Raw genomic sequence first — 16,052 nt, forward strand, 5'->3', positions numbered from 1 at the left:
TCGTGTGAGTTTGGGTGATTTTCCTATATGCCTTAAGGCAGTGGTTCCCGACTTTTTTGACTGATGTCCACGATATCGCAACACACTTATTTGTTTTTATTAATAATAATAATAATAATAATAATAATAATAATAATAATAATAATAATAACAACAACAACAACTAGTACTTTTCTTCTGGAGAAAAAGGTGGTGGAACTCTGTGTAGAATATTTTATAACGCACGGGGAGATGATTACTGTTGACTGCATGGGAATTTTGTCGTTTTTAGCCTCCTTTTAGTCCAAATAAAACTTTCAAAATCTAAGCGGAATTCAAAGAAAAATAAATTAAAAACATAGTTATTCACACATATTTCGGTTCCATGATGAAAAATGCAATAAAAAGGTGCCGGAACGCCATTCCAGCGCGTTCCGGCGGAAAAAAGCACTGATAACAACTTCTATGTGGTGTCGGACATCCAGTATTGTAGATAGGTCGATGTTAACATGCAATCGAAAAAAAAATGGCAACTTGAACTCGCCTATTTAAATTAATGTGAAGACTGCGCTTGTTGGCTGCACAGTTTAGCTATATACATGATCTTATGGTTGACAGGCCAACATGTAGGGCCTAAATGATCTTCAAAATGGAGCAATCTGTTTCTTTGTTTCGATTCCACTATTTTCATGGTAGAAAATGTGATTCACACAAATGTGACGTTGAAAATGGCAGCAAAATATTTATGACCCTCTTTGCAATTGTGGGATACTGGCATCGCGCATAAATCCAAAAATACTGCACTGATTTGTCTAGAACTTTTGTTTTCATAGTAGAATCACATGACAAATCTAGTAACTCATTTTTCTCGTTGAAAGTAAGTTGGGTTGATGGTATTTTGAATGCTGATCTCACCAGAAGTACTAAAAGGAGAAATTACCCATTCTAACTCTGAAACGGAAAAAAGGAGGGAAGTGCTTTGTTGTTGAAGTTTGCAACGCATTTAGGTGTCCTGCTATTAACTTTTCGGGCATTCTTTTTCATCTTCAGAAAGTTGATTTTCAAAACTCTCAACTAAAGGAAAGGGCAATACTTTACCTGCTATAACCGAAGACTCCCAAACCTTCAGTTTTTTTTTTTTTTTTTTTTTGTAAAATTCTTTAATTTTGTTTGTGGCTGAAATAATAATTTATGTTTTGCGTTGCATGCTTGCATTTAAAGAGTTCAGTCTCTCGAAATTTTCGGCAAGATATGCTAGTTTGGCACACAAAAAATTATCTCCAGAAAGTTTAGCATAATCTTACTCTGGCTTTTCGTCCTCAAAAAAATTAGAAGCTCGTCTTGAAGCTCTACCACTCGCTTCATTGATTTACCCCTAGAAAGCCAACGGGTTTCAGTGTGCAACAATAAATTGGTATGCTCACCCGCCTACACGTACGAGACTGAAACTGACCAATATGTTTTGACGATTCTAAACTTTGTTTATTACTAAGTGGGAAGAGTAAACGAATTACTAAGCATTGTTTCAGGTGTTTACTTGCAATTGAATTATCGTCAGACAGAAAAATTAAACTCAGCATTGTTACAGATGTCCGAGTTACATTGGTAAAGTATCTCTCAAAATAAAATTTATCATATCAAAGACTTTGTCTTAATAAAAAAGGACGTTGTAAAGAGACTTCCTGGATGGTATAAAATTTGTCTTTCAATTCCAAAATTTCGCGACACACTCCATGGGGCTGCACGACACACCGGTTGGGAACCCCTGCCTTAAGACTTAGTTACCTGATACTTCCTGAGCTAATTCTCGTGTAATCTAATACTGTTTATAATACTACTAGCAGCACCCGTGCTCTCCGCTGCACCCGTTAGAAATAAATATAAAGTAATTACATAATTAAAGTAGGACATTTGATCCAGGGAACATTCGTGTTTGATAGAAGGATAAATCGTTTAATATGTTACTTAATTTAAATTGCATCCAAATAATTAAAATGCGATCATTTTGGTCCAGAGACCACTCATTGGTGCAATGACAATTCCTTTAACATGTTTCTAATTTTTATTACATGCAACCACAGTGTAATGAACATTGACATCATTTAGATTTAATGTGTATACTTTATTTTGCTTGTTATAGGTTTCCATTGAATTATGGTAATAACTTAATTTTAACTCTTGTTTTCTTCGTATTCAGTAAATGGCGTTTGGCCCACTATGGTTCTGAACCCTTCAAATAACTTAAATTATATTATATAATATTAAAAGGTAAAAGGTATCCCTGTAACATGCCATGAAGGCACTTGGGGGGCATGGAGGTAGAGCCCCATGCTTTCCATGACCTCGGCACTAGAATGAGGTGGTGTGGTCGGCACCACGCTCTGACCGCCTTTTACCCCCGGGAAAGACCCGGTACTCAATTTTATAGAAGGCTGAGTGAACCTTGGGGCCGTTCTGAAAGTTTGGCAACGAGAAAAAATCCTGTTACCGCCTGGGATCGAACCCCGGACCTTCCAGTCCGATATAATATAATATATTATATTATATTATATTATATTATATTATATTATATTATATTATATTATATTATATTATATTATATTATATCAGAAGTTACTGTAATAACATTATAGCATTATGTCCATCTAGAGAAACTACACTTTCCAATGGTGAAATAATAATTATACAAATAGGTTAATTTAGCTTCCGATATTACTTCATACAAACACAGAAACATTCTCTGTAGGCTATCTTTCATAGCTTTCGATTGTTGCTGTCCAAGGCCCCTTATAGACGAAGTAATTTGTTTTTTATTTCATTGTACGGCCTTAGATGGCAGTTATTTTGAAATTAAAACTAATTTATTTCATTAAATATCAGTCCTATCAAAATGTTTCTAGGAATAACACTTATCGCAAATTATTTTTAAAGAAACTTTTGTTATGTAACTTTTTCACAAAAATCAATAATAAGCGAGATATTTCGATTTATTTAATTCAGGCCCCCTTATAAGCCCCCTTTTAAATAATGTATTTTGAATGTCATATAGCCTAAAATCTAAGTTACAACGAACATAATTTATATTCCAATTTTCATCGAAATCCGTTCATCCATTATCGCGTGAAAAGGTAACAAACATAACAGACAGACAGACAGACTGACAGACATACAAACAAAATTTCAAAAAAGCGATTTTCGGTTTCAGGGTGGTTAATTATATATGTTAGGACCAATTATTTTTGGAAAATCGAAAATTACCAGAAAAATTTCGGCTACAGATTTATTATTAGTATAGATATATTAGGTAGTTATTATTTATTAATAGTTCAAAAGTACATAAACTTAATCTTAAAACTGATACATTCACAAATAATGATAATACAAAATATTTAAACAATTTAATAACAAATTTTCTATCGTATAATTATTCAACTTATGTTGGTTTAACTTACACTTATTCTGGTTTTAGTGCAAGTTTTCAACCTTTTACATTTATTTTACACATTCAAAACTTGTTTACATGCTAAGACTGAAATTCTCATTTTTTTTTTTAATTCTATAATAAACAAGTGTATATAAATCGTCCCTGCTGCTATATTCATCTAATTATCTTTTACCACAGTCATATTTATGTTTAAATTTCAGTTCCTCGTTTACACAATACTTAACTATTTCATGTAATAAATATCGCATAGAGGTTAGCAGATGCCGACAATATGAGAACAAACAGAATAGCTGAATCAGTACATTCTATGTGTACCCATATGTAGGCAGTGTCTAACCTCGTGCTTACGCTTGTCAGCAAAATCCTCGACGTAACCTCAATACAGCTGTCAGCTTACTTGTTTAAACACATTATTTGTCAATCTAATTACATGATAACATAAATTCCACTTTAATCAATTTAATCGCATGCACTCATTTACATTCATTGCTATTATGTTTCTAATAAATTTATAACTTAGTACCATCCTGTCAAATTTAAAGAATAATATTTACCAATTTATAACGTCTTAATCTTTTTATCACTTTTTATCAGCTATAATAATTTACGCCGTTATTACTTAATAAATTCATAAAAGTATTATTTTCAATTTTATTTGTTAAAACTTCGACACTAATAAATCTTATTTCTTAAATATGTCTACCATTCTTACTTAATTAATTATCAATTTTTCTAATAGCAGGAAAGTTTATTCGTTGTTGCTGCCTATCTCTTAGCGAGTAAATTCTTTCAGTAACTATATCCTTATTCGAATTAGATTGTTCATATCTATTTCTATTAAAGTTCCTATGTGTTATTTTACCTCTGAGCAAATGTTCGTCACCTGCATCAACCTCATCGTTTGATCCAGCAACGCTTCTCCTTACAGTAGACGTTTCACTTCCTCTCAAGCACCACGAACTTCCACCAGACTGTATCACCAGATCTTCACTTGCGCTGACCTCATTAGTTGCTCCAAAACCGCTCCTTCTTGCTATACATCCACTCGAGCCCCTCGGACTACCCTCCCTGGTAGCCTGTGGTACACCTCCCATAACAGCATCCTCTCTGGCTCCTGTAACTTCTTCCAAACTAGGTTTTCCTTCTCCACTCTTGTTTCGTCTGTCGGGATTTCTGTTAACATCGTTCTCAGTTTTATCTAAGTAGCTTATTAACTCCTTCGCTCCTGTAAGCCCATCCATTTTCCAATTTGTTATTTCAGATTGCTGAAGCCTATTAGTAGCATTACTTATCTGCTCAGTTCTCTCTACGCTTCTAGATTTTCTATTTCGTGACCCACGTCTTCTTCTGTTTGCGTCATGTGGAGAGGATGATCTATTTCTATCTGTCGCCATTTTCGTATTTCTATTATTTTTGCAGCTGCCTAATACATCCTCAATATTTTTATCTTTGAGGAATTCTAGGTCGACTATATTCCCATTTATCTTTATTTTATCATTCACTAAGCTTGCTTTAAAGCCTATAAAGCGGGCTTCTTTTAATAATGGTACTAATTTCTTTCGTTTCTCTCTTATTTCTTTCGAGAAGTCATTCTCGATGTAAATCTTAAATCCTTTAAGTTGATTCGTGTTAGCCATAATGTGTTCTTTGATGAAATAACTGTTTAATTTCACGACAATAGGTATATTCTTTCCTCCCCCAACTCTATAAGCATTATTTCTTGCGCTTACGTCCAAGTTAAGTCTGAAAAATTTAGTTAGTAAGTCTAACACAACGAAACAAGTGTCACTTCCTTCTTCATAATTCTCCTCTTCCACACCATAGAAAACAATGTTATTTCTTCTGCTTTCAATTTCCCATCTTTTCACTATTGTTTTTAACACCAGCTGCTCTTGAATGACCTCTTTTAACTTATTTTCCACTTCTTTATACATATTAACTAGTGTATCTAAGTCATTTGAAACTTTATTTAGTAGAACACTTGCTTTCTGTCTGTCTTCTCTCGTTTCTTTCATGTAGTTTATCCATTCTCTTTGAAACATTTCATCACTGTTATCTCTTCCTTCTCTAGAGCCAGGCCCAGGGTTTAACTCCACATTTCCAATAATTAAGAGGGTTGATAAAACAGCCGCGGTCAGAAATATATTGAATCTATCTATCACTACAGCATTTTCACATTTTGTATGCCTGTGGTAATGCCCTGCATTATAGCCTCCGATCCGCGCTCTGTAGGAAACTAGGTCGTCACCCATAACTTCTACACACACGCTAACCTACTTATAGACACTGTTTACCACTCGACCGCTCTCTACGACTGCACTTTGTGAACTGAGTATAGATATAATACTGATCTTACACTATTTGTGTCTCTGGTTTTCGGTATTGGTGACTTTAGATTAGATTAGATTAGATTTAACAGGGGTGTTCCTTCCGGCCCAAGCACTGCGACCTATAAGATCTATTGCGCATCCCCGTCTTTCATCCCTTTCAGTCCAAAAGTTTCAAGTTCTTAATGAACTGTATCAAACTTTGGACTGGGACCTTTGAGATCTCTTCAAGTTTTGGGAAGTGATTCCCAAAAAAGAGCGATCTTTGTTGCGCAAGCGCATTACAAACGCACAGCAGATGAGTTACTGACTCATCTCCTTGTGAACATCTTATACACAGTGGGTCAGTAATAAGTCCCATCCTGTATAAGTTTTTCTTCAGGGCACAGTCTCTTGTAAGAAATCCTGTTGCCCAAGAGAGCTGCTTTTTGCTAAGTCTCAGCAGCTCATTCGATTTTGTCCTTGCAAGACCTTTGATAAGGGCCTTGCTGTGATTACAGCCCTTAATTGAGTTCCAGTAACTAATATGTCGTCTGTGAGCCCAATCCCTGATAACCTGCTTAATTGGTCTTGAAGATAGTCCCAACACAGGTACTGGTCCTATAAATGGGGTCTCAGCTCCATCTTTAGCATCCTCATCCGCCCTCTCGTTTCCGTGAATCCCTGCATGTCCTGGTACCCACCTCAGATGAACCGAGTTAGTGTTTGCCAGTGTCATGAGGGTATTCCGGCACTCCAGTACCAGTTTCGACTTGACCAAAGGCGATTCAATTGCCTTTAGTGCCGCCTGGCTATCAGAAAGTATAAGGATGTCTCTACCTGAATAGCCCCTCCTAATACTTTCCCTTACACTGGCTAAGATAGCAAAGACCTCAGCCTGAAAGATAGTGGCGTATTGACCTAGGCTAAAAGAAAGTCTGGTACCATTGCCAAACAATCCAGCCCCGGTTCCTTATTTGGTTTTGGAGCCATCAGCATACCAAACTGGGCACTTATTGTTAACCAGTTTAGTCCGGTCCTTCCATTCACTACGTACTGGGTAGGTAACTGTGAACTTCTTATCAAACAAAACCTTTGGTTCTAGGATGTCAGTTTCCATGCTCAGGGCATCACCGACACTCCCATCCCAAGGGAGGTTGAGATGATTAAGGTGTTCAACATTGAACACCTTTGTCTGACGGCAAATTCTGTGAAATGCCTTAAGGGCCTCAGCTTCAATCCAAATATGCAGAGGAGTGAGTCCTATTAGCATTTCAATTGCCGCTGTAGGAGTCGTTCTGAAGGCTCCCGTTACTGAAATGCAGAACACTCTTTTCAACTTGTTGAGTTCTGTTCTACAGTTGCTTAATTTAACTCTTGGCCACCACATAAGTGCAGCATAAGAGAGTATAGGTCTAACCATAGTAATGTATATCCAGTACACAATCCTAGGTTTTAGACCCCATGTTTTGCCAAGCATCCTTCTACTGGTCCAAAAGACCCTGTATGCTTTGGCTATGCAATAATCTAAATGATCTTTCCAGGTTAATTTCTTGTCTAAAATAAGTCCAAGGTATTTAACCTGTGAAGAGTATGGTATTCTTTCACAGAAGAGTGTGGGTTCCCTAAGGTTCCCCACAGATCTCATCCTTGTGAAAGGTACCAGTACCGTCTTGTTAGGATTAACAGAAAGCTTAGTTTTGTTACACCAATTTTCAATCTTTTTCAGTGCTACTTGGAGCATGTCAACGACTGTGGTGGGAAATTTCTCTTTTACGATTACAGCAATATCGTCTGCATATCCAATGGCAAGATACCCAGCCTGGTTGAGTTCCCACAGCAGAGGCGAAAGAACGCCTCCCTGTGGGCAGCCCCCAGCCACAGACACCCTGAGAGTTTCCCCAACCAAGCTCATGGTAATTTACCTGCTTTTTAACATGTAATGTATCCACTTGCAAATAAGCGGAGGTACATTGTGTTCTTGAAGTGCTGTTAGTATTACTTCGCAAGAAGTTTTATCAAACGCTCCTTCAACATCCAGAAATGCTCCTATGGCAATTTCTTTAAAAGCCAGCCCCTTCTCGATAGACGGGACTACCTGATGAAGTGCTGCTTCTGTAGATAGGCAAACTGGTACTTATGTAAAGGAAATTCCTTCATCACCTTGTCCCTAAAATGTCTATCCACTAATCTCTCTAGTGTCTTTAAAAGAAACGAGGAGAGACTGATCGGGCGGTATGCTTTCGCAACAGCATAGCTTGGACGCCCCGGTTTAGGTATAAATATAACCTTGGTCTGCCTCCATGCCTGTGGAACATATCCAGAGGCTAGGTAGACCCTGTAGATGCCACATAGTATGGACTGTATAGAATCCATACCTTGTTGCAGCAGTGCAGGTATGATCTGGTCAGGTCCTGCTGATTTATATGGGTCAAAAGAATAAATAGCCCATTTTATTTTAGTTAACGTGATCACATCCCTGACCAGGGCCCAGTCCTCCTTGCTCGAACACAAGCGAAACAGTTCCGGTCGTACCTGATCAGTCATCCGACCATTGTTAACTACCTCTGATTCTGGAAAATGTGCGTTAGCTAATTGAAGCAACGTTTCTTTTCCAGACTGTGTATAACTGCCATCTTGCAGTTTAATTGTGCTAACATTTCTGTATGCACATTTTTCCATTAGCTTCATGAGTCTGGCACTGCTAGGAATACTTTCGATCCCTTCGCAGTGCTCCCTCCATGATTGCCTTTTTGCTTTCCGAATAGCCTTGTTGTAACTGGTGAGTTCCCTCTGATAGGTAATCCAATCACCAGTTCTCCTAGCAAGTTTGAAAAGTTTCCTTGTATTACGTCTAAGTTCGCTTAGCTCTTTTGACCACCAAGGAACCAGTCTTGGCGAGCCTGCGACCTTAGCATGGTAATTATTATAATATGATAGGAGAATTGACTGTTGCAACTGGTCAACTGCAAACTCCACATCTATTATAGAACGAATGTCCCTTGATATACCCGCTGTCAATGCCGATAGGTCCATCCTGTATGCGTCCCAGTCGGTATTCCTCGGGTTCCTAATGATCACTGGATTAGTGATCTGTGATTTAATTCTAAAGTATATATATCTATGATCAGATGCAGACGTATCTGATGACACATACCAGTTAGAAACTAGGTCCTCAACCAATTTAGTCCCTAGCGTTAGATCAATAACTTCCCTTCTCTGTGAATTAACAAAAGTTGGTTCGTTACCTTTATTTAGAATATTCAGTTCCGTACTTACCAGATATTCCAGCAGCTGTTCGCCACTTGGATTGATGTCAGAGCTTCCCCACAGCACATGGTGAGCGTTGGCATCAGTCCCTATGATGAGTTCCTTACCAGTTTCCTTGCAGTGGGAGACAAGTCTCCTCACCGTTTCCGATGGCGGGTTAGGTTCATCATAAGGAAGGTAGGCAGATGAGAATTGTAAAATCCTCTTTCTGCCCCCCTCCCTTATGGACGTCTCATTAGTAGTTACATCCCTGGAACAGAACTCTACTTTAAGCAAAGCATTCGTCCAGGCTCTAACATAAATGCAAGTTCTTGGATTGTCAGTATTGGAGCAGTAAAGAGTGCCTCCAGTACAATTATCTCCCCTAACAAATACCCTGTATACCCATGGTTCTTGTATGAGAGCAATGTCTATATTTTCACTAGCCAGTTTCTTGCTTAGTAAGGCAGAAGCTGCCTTGCAATGGTGAAGGTTAATTTGAATTACTTTCATAATTACCCAATTAAAATACTCACTTATACAGCCTCTTGAGCGGGAATTTCCTCTGGGATTCCAGTCTCCATGGACTCCGGAGAATCATCCACTCCAGCAGCTGCCTCTTCAGCGTCTTGAGTCGTCTTTTTATTGGGGTCCAGTAGGATCTTGAATTGACCCTTGTCTACCCCAGTATAGGCGGTCAGCCTCTTCTCTGAAATTTTTGCAGCTGATTCCTGGTCTATCAGCAAAATTAAACGCTGACCAGTTGGATCGGTCTGCTTATTGACCACTTTCCAATGCTCTGTGCAGAGCCCTTGATTAAGTAGTTGAACTCGTCTCAGCAGCACCTTAGGATCCGAGGTCGTAAGATCCCGGGTCCTAAAGGCTACCTTAACTGGTTTGGGTAGTTCCTTGGCATCCATTACCTTTAGAACAAAATTATCCCTAATTGTTGTTCCATTAAGGCATTTCTGGAGCCATAAACATGAGTTCTGATCCTCACAGTAGTAGATCAGGGCCCCATCCTGCAATGAAAATGTCCTGAGGAGTGGTAGAGGCTCGCCAGATTGCGCGCCGTCTAATCCCCTCAGGATCGCCGCCTGAATGTGACCAATGTCACTTTCTATTAGCTTGTCATCAGGATATGATGTCCCGACGATAGCCATTTTGAAAGTTGCTAAGGCCTCGCTGTAAGACACTTCAGGAACAATGCCCTTGGGTTTCTTTATAGGCTGAGTCCCTGCCGAGGGCGGAGTGGCAGTGCTAGACCTAGTCCTCTTGGGAGTCTTTGGTTCGGCTCCGCTCACAACACCAGTTGGTAGAGATGAAGGACCTGGGTGCGCAGTGCTCCCGGCTCTCAACATCGCTTACCTTTCCCTTCTCCTTCTCTTTCTTTCTGCCCCTGATAGCCTTTTCGAGCCCAGGTGCAGCCTGTTTATGGAAGAGGCAGTGATCCCCATCCCTTTATCCGATGTTAGATGCCTCTCAGCTGGAGAGTCTCTAACATCCTCTTTTGTTCTAGTGTCCTGCATTTTGGTCCCACGATAACCGGGGAACTAAAGGACACCCAACACAGAGCATCGAATATGTTGGGAAGGCTAAGTACTGCAGGGTGTCGCCTGGTGCCCTACAGAGATCGTTAGCGACACTGATTATTTTACTACCCCAGTGCCATTCAGCCCTCGGCACGATGCTTTCCACCTTGGCTTGGGTAGACCAACCCGTACACCGAAGTGGTGCTCCAACTGGGAGTCCCACCAAGGTTCTCCAGCTGGGAGCCCCAATTGGGTTGGATTTCAGTTGGTGTTATTGGTAAGCCGTTTCTTTGTCAGGTACCTCCACCGGGATCTCTCTGGCATGAGTAACTCTACCAGTACAGCCCCCGGTTTCATTGGTACTCACAAGCTCCCCCACCAACGTCAAGGTCCTGCGGCTACTAGGGGGAGATTGGTGACTTTAGTTTTTGGTGTGCGTATTTGCCTCCTAGCCTACATTTCGTCCCATTATCTTGCCACTTTGTGTCTGAAGTACTTCATTACACTGCACTACCCCTTGCTATCACCGTCCCTAGGGTTTTCCACTGCTTTCTGTTCCTGGCGATCCTTGTTCAGTCTGCTCCGGCTGCTATCTGGAAGTCATCCGCCCATCTACATTTGGGACAGTCTGTCCTCCTTTTCTGTTTTAATTAATGAGGTTTGAAATTTATATAAATGGTGAAACACATTTTTTCTCCATTAAAAGTCGACCTGGTTGGCAAGTCGGTATAGCGCTGGCCTTCTATGCCCAAGGTTGCGGGTTCTATCCCGGGCCAGGTCGATGGCATTTAAGTGTGCTTAAATGCGACAGGCTCATGTCAGTAGATTTACTGGCATGTAAAAGAACTCCTGCGGGACAAAATTCCGGCACATCCGGCGACGCTGATATAACCTCTGTAGTTGCGAGCGTCGTTAAATAAAACATAACATTTAACATTCTCCATTAAATTCCTCTGCAATATCTTACAGTTTTATTATACTAGTTATACTAGTTCTATCTCTATCAATAGTATTTCTGAATTAAGGCTACGAGCATATAAATCTCCAGTTATTAATAACTTTAGTTGTGTAGGCCTAATAACTCACTGAGCGAATTCTTGATTTCCGCCTGAGAGCTTTAATTAACTTCTGCGAAAATCAAAGAGGGTTTATTAATTCCCCCGGTACCCTGATAAATACATCAATTCTCGAGTCGGTTTTAGTTGCTGCAAAATCTCAGAAGAAAGATGTAACATTAGTATTTCTCGACATAAGTAAAGCTTTTGACAATGTGGGTTACAAACACCTCCAGAACACTTTGCTAGGACTTGGATTGCCTTCCAAATTATCAAACCTAATACTAGAGCTGCAGAGAGATAATAAAACTCAAATAGAAACGAGAACTTACAAAACCAAACAAATCACTATCAAGAGAGGAGTTGAGCAGGGTTCACCGCTCTCTCTCTACCTCTATAACATATAAACTGACCATATTCTTGAAGAACTTTTTACTCATGAATTGCAAGAAGAGCATGGATTTTCAGTTTCTCTAGGACTACCAAAGATAACAGCATTAGGTTTTGCAGATGACACCATGATTGTTGCTAGAAATGAAGACTCAGCACGAGTACTGGTTGAACTTGCCATAACTAGATTTAACGAAAATGGTCTCAACATAAACATAGATAAATGCAAATGCATTTCTGTAAACAAAGGATTTCTTAATTACAAATCACTTGACTTAATTTCTGGCCAAATAATTCCGTCAATTGTCCCAGAAGAAAATACAAAATATCTCGGTGTAAGCTACCACACTTCTACTGTATTTGATGCAGTCAAGTGTATGGAAAAGTTAAAGAACAAACTAGATATCCTTGCATCAACTCCTCTATTACAACATCATCAGAAATATTCTGTGTCATGCAGCTACATCTGCCCTACTTTGATTTATCAGTTTCAGACAACACCACTGAATAAAATACCAGCCAAATTTCTTTCTGATGCCGATGTTCTCATTAAAACCACATTGAAGGAAATACTCCAGCTTCCCACCGACACACCAGACAACATGCTTTATGCTGACAGAAAATACAAGGGATTGGGACTATTTAAATCTAGCTGGGAAGCTTTTTTGCAGCATATCAATGTATCTGAGAGCTTACAACGATCCCAAAATATCCATGTAAACACTTGTCGCAACTTGTCTAATGAAATTGGGGTTTGTTTAAATAAACTTGGACTTCAAAACATCTCTTCTGATTCACTTCAAGTGAAAAAATTGAGACGAGCTCAGGGAGCGAGCATTTCAATCTTGGTGCTCTTTAAATCAGAAAGGGAAAGGCGTCATCCTCTGTAAGGAGTTCACTCCCGCCAATAAATGGATCCGACAACCTGATCGCCTCACTAGCAGTGAATGGAGACAAGCTCTTAAAATGACAGCTAATGTTTGTCCGCTGCGTGCTGTACCAGGAAGGTCCCGAGACGGAAACCACTGTCGTCGTTGCGTCAGTGCGTCGTGCGTCACGTTTTGGGTGCCTGTCCTTTCAGCGAGACACTGCGGAACTCTAGACATCACAGAATCAGGTCCACGATTGCCGAAGCCTTGAGGAAGAAAGGTGTCACTGTGCGCGAAGAAGTCCATGGCATATCTCAAGAGGGATCCTGTCGGCGAATTGACATGCTTGCCATTCCACCAGGCTCTACATCCGCCTACATTATCGACCCGACAGTCAAGTTCGAGGCACAGGAACAACAGCCCGCTGACGTCCACGCAGAAAAATGCAGAATTTATGAGCCCAGAGTTCCATTCTATTTGGAGAAATATCACCTTACCTCCATTGAAGTAGATGGGCTAATGGTTGGCGCTAGGGGCACAATGCCTCGCCTCTTTGCCAGTTTCTGCAAGAAGTTCCAGCTGAACAACGACTTCATTCGTGATGTTTCCCTTGCCGCTATCAGAGGATCACTTGCCATTTTAAAATACCATCTGTACTTTGTTTCTTAAAAAGGGAGAAATTTGCTCGAATATCTAATCTGTTTGTTTACTATATTGAGGCCTGTTATAGATGCTATTATCTTTCCTGTACTTACTTTTCCCTTTTGTTCGTGCCCTTCTTTTCTCTTTTATGTCTTCTTTTTCACTCAATATGTTTATTATGCTTTGTCCAATGAGGCAGTCCCGTCATTGGGAAAGCTGTTTATAAAAAAAAATTATAGGTCGTCTGCTAAAATAAAGTTATTTATGCAACGATCATATAATGATAGTTATTGAGACATTAGTGTTGGTTAGACAAAAATTAATTAATTAATTAAAAATTAAAATTAATATTGAGAATGTTTAGATTATATACTTCTTTATATTGACAATATGGAAATATGAATAAGGGGATTAGATCATACCTGCACAAACAGTGCTCAACGAGCGCGCGCGCTCTTTCCGAGCGGGGGAGCTGTGTTTACCGCTCGCCGAATCGGAGAGGAAGATGCGTCAGGATGACATAGACCTGCTATAGATAGAGGAGAGGGAAACGACCACTCAGCTATCTAGTGGAGTGCAGTGCGTATTCTCAGTAACTGTTTCACGTTGCTTACCTACTGCTACAGTACAGTATGAAGGAATCTAAAAGACGGAAAAGTGGTGATCAGGCAAATTTTTTCAATGTTGCATGGGAAAATGCTTATTTTTTTCATAGCTGCTGGAGTAAATACTCAGTGCTTTATCTGCCACAACATTTTTAAAGGTAGAAAGAAACGTAACATAATGCGTCATTATGAGTCCAGACATAAAGATACTAAAGATATTAATCTTTAACAATTTTAATATCTCTCTTCAGGGAAAAGGCCAGCTCAGTGTTGATATGTTGAATAAATTACGGGATTTCAGTCGTAAACTTACACTTTTCGTAAGTCAGTTTCGGGAAGGTAATATGGCTTACTTTCGAACGATAGAAACTGCTCGTGATGAAGCCATGTTACACGATTATGTGCAAATATTAATTGAAATTCAAAATGAATTTAATTCTAGGTTCCAAGATCTTGTATTAAGGTCCACACCTGTGGAGTAACAGTTAGCGCGTCTAGCCGCGAAACCAGGTGGCCCGGATTCGATTCCTGGTTCAAGTTACCTGGTTGAGGTTTTTCCGGGGTTTTCCCTCAACTCAGTATGAGCAAACGCTGAGTAACTTTCGGTGTTGGACTCCGGACTCATTTCACCGGCATTATCAGCTTCTTCTCATTCAGACGCTAAATAACATAAGCAGTTGATAAAGCGTCGTAAAATAACCTACTAAAAATCTTGTCTTAATTGGAAAGAAGTTTAAAGTTATCATAATAAATTCCTTCAACACCAGTTGAAACAATGCCATATAAGTTACAGGTGGGCCTGGTTGGCGCAGTTGGTATAGCGCTGGCCTCTATGCCCGAGGTTGCGGGTTCGATTCCGGGCCAGGTCGATTGCATTTAAGTGTGCTCATATAACCTCGGCAGTTAAATAAAACCTAACATTTAACGATTTACAGCTCGGACTTATTGATCTTCAATGTGGCCTAAGGGCTAAAGTTCGTTTGAATAATACTACTAGCCGAGTTGAGTTTTACAAGACTAAACATTAGCAATAATATCCACGACTACACAGGCTGGCTGTGAAAATGATTGCTATGTTTGGCTCAACATTTATATTTGTGAGCAACTGTTTTCTATAATCAACTTTAATAAAGGCAGACATCGAACATCTGTAACTGATGTTTCATTACGATCAGTAGGCTACTGTTCCTTTCAGCTGCCAACAGCATAAAACCTCGTTTTCATGTACTGATAAATAAAAATATAACAAAATGGTATTGTACATTTAAGTAGGTATAAAATTTCTATTATTTCTGTAAAATAAATATTTCTGTATTAATTAATAAGTCCAAGATAGTTTTGCAAACACTGAACGGGAATCCATTTCATAAACACTTGTACTAGTACTTCCTTTTGTGTATATTTTGTACGAGATCACCCCTTCTTCCAGTCCACCCTATACTGAGCGCAGCTAATATCTGCATTCCGCTCATGAGCTGTGAGCCGGCTCGGAGAGCGGAAACCTTGTGCAGGCCTCTTTTAGATAGTGGGAAACAAACAGTGACGTTTGAGACAGTGTGAAACAAAAGAATTCAAGTTATTCTTATTTGTACTTACTATAGGTACGAAAATAAATAAATGAAATCACAGTTTCTTTTTGTAAGTTTTAACGTGTATAGGCTATATCAATAAAAAAGGAAATGTGTGGTTTTGCAGTTTTTTCCATTTTAATTGAGTTTACTACATTTTTGCAGTTTGATTAAAGCATTTAACATCTCGAAATCAGTGGTATTTATTGAAATAAGAAATCTTTATCGAAATGATAACCTGTGTCGAAATGAATATCATAGGCCAAATAACTTCATTTCAGTATGGTCCTAGAAAAAATATATTATACAATACAGTCGTAAGAACGTTACTGTTAATATTATTTATCACTGCATAAAGGTACAATTCCAAAAATAGATTTTACCTTATATTTTAAAATCTTTCTTTTCTAAA

At 39.1% G+C, this 16,052-nt stretch overlaps 1 protein-coding gene across 1 annotated transcript in view; it reads left to right on the forward strand.

Annotated features, from left to right (window-relative positions):
- The window catches only part of LOC138713471 (hemolymph lipopolysaccharide-binding protein-like), a 35,730-nt gene that overhangs the window by 1,478 nt on the left and 18,200 nt on the right, over positions 1–16,052 (forward strand). The window lies entirely within an intron of this gene.

This window comes from Periplaneta americana, chromosome 14 (assembly GCF_040183065.1).
Source record: "Periplaneta americana isolate PAMFEO1 chromosome 14, P.americana_PAMFEO1_priV1, whole genome shotgun sequence".
Classification (NCBI taxonomy): Eukaryota; Metazoa; Arthropoda; class Insecta; order Blattodea; family Blattidae; genus Periplaneta; species Periplaneta americana.